Raw genomic sequence first — 7140 nt, 5'->3', positions numbered from 1 at the left:
GACCACTTTTTTTACGGCGTCACTGACCCTTGCCATACCCCTGACGGCAGAGACAGACTCGGCCACTCTCGCCAATCCGCTCTTTTTGGTCTCTGCAGTGACCCCACAGTTGGAGTCTCCCCAACAGCAACCTTTTCCTGGTTGCTATTTCCTCCACCATCACTTCAAGCTCTTGTTTGCTTAAGTTTTTATTGCACTTTCCTTGGTTATCCATCGTTGGTTTTCATATAGCTAGTCTGGTGGCTGTAATGTGTGAACAATAACAACATAACCAAATCCTATCATCCCCGTCACATAGGATTATTTATTGGTTTCAAGCATGTCCCTAATGTCAATGCCACATAAGATATTACGAAGAAACTTATTTTCTTCATCAGTAATGTTTTGTAAGAAGAGAATAAACCCTCCTCACAGCTTCCCATGTCCCTTGAAGTTGATGTGGTTGTTACTGACAAGAAGCACATGGCTGAGCTTTTAAATCACCACTTCATTAAGTCAGGATTCCTATTTGATTCAGCCATGCCTCATTGCCCGTCCAACATTTCCACATCTCCCACCCCTTCTAATGCGACTAGCCCCAATGCTCCTAACGTCTTTTTCCCCTGCCCCGCTACAAAGTTTCTCCCTGCAGGTGGTCACTGAGTCCGAGGTGCTAAAGTAGCACCTTAAACCTGACCCCTAAAAACATCTGGGTCAGATGGTTTAGACACTTTCTTCTTTAAGGTTGCTGCCCCTATAATCGCCAAGCCTCTCTCTGACCTTTTTAGCCTCTCTCTCCTCTCTGGGGAGGTTCCCATTGCTTGGAAGGCAGCCACGGTTTGTCCTTTATTTAAAGAGGGAGATCAAGCTGATCCTAACTGTTATAGGCCTATTTCTATTTTGCCCTGTTTATCAAGTGTTGGAATAACTTCAAAATAATCAACTGACTGGCTTTCTTGATGTCTATAGTATTCTCTCGGTATGCAATCTGGTTTCCGCTCAGGTTATGGATGTGTCACTGCAACCTTAAAGGTCCTCAACAATGTCACCATTACCCTTGATTCTAAACAATGTTGTGCTGCTATTTTTATTGACTTGGCCAAAGCTTTTGATACAGTAGACCATTCCATTCTTGTGGGCTGGCTAAGGAGTATTGGTGTCTCTGAGGGGTTTGCTAACTACCTCTCTCAAAGGTACAGTGTATAAAGTCAGAACATCTGCTGTCTTAGCCACTGCCAAGGGTGTACCGCAAGGCACGATCCTAGGCCCCACACTCTTCTCAATTTATATCAACAACATTGCTCAGGCTGTAGGAAGCTCTCTCATCCATTTATATGCAGATGACACAGTCTTATACTCATCTGGCCCCTCCCCAAATTTTGTGTTAAATGTTCTACAACAAAGCTTTATTAGTGTAAGAAGACTTACACAAACTCGTGTAAGAAGAATGCCCCTATCCCCACCAGTGTGATTACAGCCTCTGAGGGTTTAGAGCTCGAAGGTAATCACCTCATACAAGTACTTGGGAGTATGGTTAGACGGTACACTGTCCTTCACTCAGCTCATATCAAAGCTGCAGGCTAAAGTTAAATCTAAGCTTGGTTTCCTCTATCGTAATCGTTCCTCTTTCACCCCAGCTGCCAAACTAGCCCTGATGCAGATGATCATCCAACCCACGCTAGATTACGGAGACATAAATTATAGATCGTCAGGTAAGGGTGCTCTAGAGCGGCTAGATGTTCTTTACCATTCGGCCATAAGATTTGCCATCAATGTTCCTTATAGGACACATCACTGCACTCTATATCCTCAGTAAACTGGTCATCTCTGCATACCCGTCGCAAGACACACTGGTTGATGCTTATTTATAAAACCGTCTTAGCCCCCCGCCCTCCCTATCTGAGATCGACTGCAGCCCTCATCCTCCACATACAACACCCGTTCTGCCAGTCACATTCTGTTAAAGGTCCCCAAAGCACACATATCCCTGGGACGCTCCTTTTTTAGGTTCACTGCAGCTAGCGACTGGAACGAGCTGAAACAGACACTCAAAATGGACAGTTTTATCTCATTCTCTTCATTCAAAGACTCAATCATAGACACTCTTACTGACAGTTGTGGCTGCTTTGCGTGATGTATTGTTGTCTCTACCTTGCCCTTTGTGCTGTTGTCTGTGCCCAATAATGTTTGTACCATATTTTGTGCTGCTGCCATGTTGTCGTCATGTGTTGCTGCCATGCTTTGTTATCTTAGGTCTCGCTTTATGTAGTGTTGTCTCTTGTCATGAGTGTTTTCTCCTATATTTTTTATTTAATTTATTTGTATTCTTAATCCCAGTCCCCGTCACTACAGGAAGCCTTTTGATTTTTGGTAGGCCGTCATTGTAAATAAGAATTTATTCTTAGCCGACTTGCCAAGGTAAATAAAGGTTAAATAAAATATTTACTATTTTGATTCATGCTGACAAATAAATGCTACACTATCCCTGTCGATAGGCATAGTGGGAGCAGGATGCAGATTACCATGCCTCTCATTCTCCGAGTAGACGTCATTTTTTTAGACTGTCAGGATGTTCATTCCTAGCGCATATGCTACAATCCTTTGCTGTGATGATTTCTGTGATTAATTATTGCCTGACTTTTGTCTCCCAAGATCTAATTCAACTCTACTCTCCTGTTCCCAGAGATCAACTAAGTGCTATACAGCATGCATAGGCTCAGCTGATTCACTTACTCACTCTTAGACATTGAGACCTGTTTTTTCTTTGTGGTTTTGCCAAATGCATTTTAGAGTTGAAGAGCACCAAGTACAGATACACATGCTTGTTAAAGCATCTCGAAGACTGAATACAATATATAAATCAGTTTGACAAGGTGAAAAACGGATTGTTTTTTCTATTATAGCATGCAGTGATTAGAATATTGTCCAGGTCAGGAGCCCAGGCTTTTGCTGTATAGTTTCACTGGACTGCACAATTTTAAGATTGCATACTGAAGCATACGTTGATGACAGTTCTGTCTCCATCAGAGGCTCAGGCTTTTGGCATATAAGGTAAAACTGAAATTTCTGGACTAACCCCACCCGGTTCTCCTCTATATACATTTATTGGTAGGTTACACAATATTTAGATTGATCAAATACTGCCTGAGACACTGCCTGAGAAACCTTTGCCATTTGTCTCCATACTCAATAAATGGAGACACTAAATGTGATGTTCTTTGTTCAAATGTATATGCATTTAATGTACATTATGGAAAACATTCCTCACACTCAGTCATCGTTAGTTCTAGAATAATGGACAGGCAAGAATGTCACTGTCAACTTAGGTTAGTAGGAACCGTAGCCTAATTTAAACCACCTAAATATTCACATTCACTTAACATTTAGTATTTGAAACCGGAATCATACTGTTAGCTAGCTGACTATGACTTTCCAACACAAGTATGGAACTCTTCCAAGTCAAGGTAAGCTTTTGGTTTTACTAATTTATTGCCACCATTAATACAGGATTGTAGCGGGTTTACAAATAATACAAACGCGTTAGTTCAATTAGCTATGCTGACTATGATGTTACTAATATAGCTAATATGGTGACAACGATGTAGGCTGTGTGTAGCGGTTTGGCTTGGAAAGGTGTTTTTAGCCTGGTCACATACAGCTGATGTGTTGTGCATTGAAATCCACAAGGGAGGAGGTGAGCGCATAGATGTGAGAAGGAATACAACGTGGCTGCTATGAAAGTGAACTGTGTTTACGCGTGATCAGTGTAGTATTCACTCTGCTGATTCTGTTAAACGTTTCTTAAACAGCAGCAAATGTAACAAAACGGGGATAAACATACCTGAATTTGTCCAATAAAAACTACTGTTTGCAACTTTTGGACTTATGATTACACCCTATATCAGCAAGATGCAGGTCAGAGTGTGCAAGGCATTATTGAATGTCACTGTCACCTTAAATGTCTCTCGACCTGTGAGCACCTATGTTATAAACTGTCATTCATAGGTCAGGTTGATGGGTATAGGACATGAGAAAAGGAACATTTGAGTATCATGTAGTAGCCTAAACCTATTGCCATTACATTGAACTGGGTGAATGGAATATGAATGACAGTCCTCCAATATGCTGTAATAGAAATAACGCCATGCTTAAAAAAACAAAAACATTTGTCCTCCCTCATCTTAAACGGCACTGACTGCCACTGGAACGTACATTTCTGTGACTTGCTAACTTTAGCTTGCTCGCTCGATGAATGCTGCTGGGCGAAGTAATATGCACCTCTTGCGGTTTTTTGGTCACCTTATTTGACCTGTTCTGCTTCTTTTGAGAAACGGTTCAATCCTACCTTGAGGCACTAATTGTTGAGTAATTAAAACACTAAATCATGATACAGTAACTGTTGGTCACATATGTATTCATTATAAATTGTGTCAGTTAACGATAAACCTTTAAACTGCCCTCTTCCCATCTCTAAGTTTCAGGCTCAGATGACAAAACATGCACACATTCCGAGGGTTGCAGGTCTGCAGACTTTATTGGTCACATTAAATACGGAGAAATATACAATAAACCAAAGACATTGCTTAACTGTGAACAAACTTTATTGCAGACATTTTCCTCAAATAAAATGGAGCATACATAAAATAAACTACAATGTATTTACATTGGGGATTATGTGTGTGTGACAGAGAGAGGGAGTGTGTGTGCATGTTGCGTTTTAAGTTTCCTTGTCACCCACCCATCTCTGCTTTGTCAGTCTTGATAGGCCCAGTGTATGCACTTCTGGGTGAGGCTGTCAGGCAGTGGAATGCATTGCAGATCTGAAAAGGACGCAGAAAGTGGCAGTAAGTATACAGCTCAACATGTCTGTGTGCACATCGGTTGGTGGGATTGAGCATATATGCATGTAATATAATTCGGAATCACCTGTATCCAGTTGGGAATCCTCAAAAGTGTCTCCCTTCAAGGCCAGTGAAGTAAGAATTGGTGCAGCCGGTATATTAAATACCACAACTGAGGACGGCTGTGACTACAGCTGAACTACTGGGGGTGGCAGATCTAAAAGAGGCATAATTTTCTTTACTTGTATGATTATTGTCAGTTAAGAGTGAATGAGTATAAGGCCTAGATTCAATCAGATCAAGCGTTAACCAGCGATAGTTGACACCAACATTGCTTATGTTTTATCGGCGTCTTATGTTGGATCTGTCAAATCGGCAAGCAGCGGCTCTTGATCATTGTCACGAATCTACACCGTAAACGAAAAAGTGTAGGTTATATATAAATGACGCTCAAATTAAAAGTTAAACTAAATGAGGAATTATATCAGCCTAATCGAGGTGTAGATTACATCTCAAATTCCACTGTTCTAACTTGTCAACAGGGCTGCATGAGATTTCTGTTAATGCGGACTCCCTGCCGCCAACGGCAATGTGCGTTTTAGGTATAACGCCAGGAGCCGCTTGTTAATTTGACAGCTTTAATACAGTTCCACCTCACACAACCGCTATGCGGATGTGATTGAATAGAGCCCCAAGTGAGGGAGAGAAGACATGTGATAATTACCTGCATCACCCATCATTGCCGGTGAAGCAGGTGCAGACGTGTCAAAATATAGCTAGCATGATTGCATGTAAAACAACTTTACAGATTATTAAAGTTGGAAAGAAAAGTTGACTTACTGATCTGCTGCTCTTGGGAACTAGATAAACATCCGCATAGGTCGGCTGGACAAAAGAACGAGTCAAAATTCACCCAAGGCTGAAGCCGGCTTTAGAACGTTGGCTAAGCTAAAACTACTGGATGGAATGGAATCGAACGTACGCAGAGCCTGATTTGACGAGTGATGCTTAGATTCCCATTTAACACCAAAAAAGTATCCATTTATTTTAACACTACAATCTGTTCTTAGGACGAAACTGAAAAATAACTAGTGTATAAAGGAAAAATCTGCACCTCAGTGGAGCCAAATTGTGCTTGTCTGCATAGCGAGGAAGTAGGGGGAAAAAATGTCAACTGACTATTTCTGGTCTAGCGTTTGATGACGAGATACAATACCCAGCCTTACATAATTAGAAAGCTAATGTTTAACATGGTTTCCGAAATGACAAAAAACAAATATACACATCGCGAGATTTGGCAAAGACAGCCATACCTATATTTCCCTATAGTAAACAATGGGATGACCTCAAGAGTAACATGAGTAATTTGTTGTTTACATTTTAACTTAACGTGAGCAGGTCTCAATTGCTAACTACCATTGTTCCATGTGTTGTACTTTCTTGCTGGAGACGATGATAGCTGGCGCTGCTTACTAGCTAATGCTAACGGCGCTAGCTGAACTCCTATGATAGGCTGGACACATTACACGAACGTTCGGAAGGGGAGTTGGTACCACACTGCTCAATAGAACTAATAGGAGCTGGCAGGGTGATAAAATGCCCTAAATTAAGGCCTGCTTTTTCGTGATTACTTCAACTACGACAGGCAGCTGGGATATATTATAAAACTGGGCTCCACCGCGGATGCAAAGGAACCACTTTTTTATTAGAAAAAAAGCATTGCATTTTTAACAATGTGTCCAGCCTAAACATAGGAGTTTAGCTAGCGCCATTAGCTAGTTAGCAGCGCTAGCATGTTAGCTATCAAAGCGTCTATCCAGCAAGAATGTCGAGGTCAAAAACGAAATTAATCAAATAAATATTACATACACATGTTTAGCGAAATGGTTGTGTTTATACCGCCAACAGTGCCATGTTAAGCCATGCTGATTGATTTACTTTAAGGCCAATCGGACTGAAATAATGAATAGGCTAAAGGTACATTTCTGTGACTCACAAGCCAACTTCAGCTTGCTAACTCAGTGACTGGTGCTGGGCGAAGAAATATACACCTTTCGGTTTACAGTGTTCCCCATGAGGAAATCCGACGAGTCACAAAATTAACCAGTTTCCAGAATTATTACAGCCGGGTTGGTTTAGAAACCCCATTGACAATACATGGTTGAGGTCAGTTTAGCCAAAGAATCACGGCTGCCGGGGATGGCGGTCAAATCAATGGTTGGTTATAAAAGTATTCCAGTATCGAGATCCATGATTCCCCTTCAAGTGAAAATCAATCAATTCTAACTCATGCAACAATCAGTCAAAAGTAAATATTTTA

The 7140-nt window shown here is 41.2% G+C and overlaps 1 long non-coding RNA gene across 1 annotated transcript; it reads right to left on the bottom strand.

Annotated features, from left to right (window-relative positions):
* Nucleotides 1-4494: 4494 nt before the first annotated feature.
* LOC135548010 (uncharacterized) lies at nucleotides 4495-6057 on the bottom strand. Its single transcript, XR_010456759.1, has 3 exons — nucleotides 5661-6057; nucleotides 4906-5037; nucleotides 4495-4799 (listed from the first exon to the last, which is right to left on the bottom strand). It is a non-coding gene; the product is annotated as an uncharacterized LOC135548010 (long non-coding RNA).
* Between the last annotated feature and the right edge of the window lie 1083 nt (nucleotides 6058-7140).

The sequence above is a fragment of the Oncorhynchus masou genome, chromosome 11 (genome assembly GCF_036934945.1).
Source record: "Oncorhynchus masou masou isolate Uvic2021 chromosome 11, UVic_Omas_1.1, whole genome shotgun sequence".
In the NCBI taxonomy this organism is placed as follows: Eukaryota; Metazoa; Chordata; class Actinopteri; order Salmoniformes; family Salmonidae; genus Oncorhynchus; species Oncorhynchus masou.
Note: the sequence above shows the minus strand (reverse complement) of the source record. Positions and strands in the feature narration are given on the sequence as shown.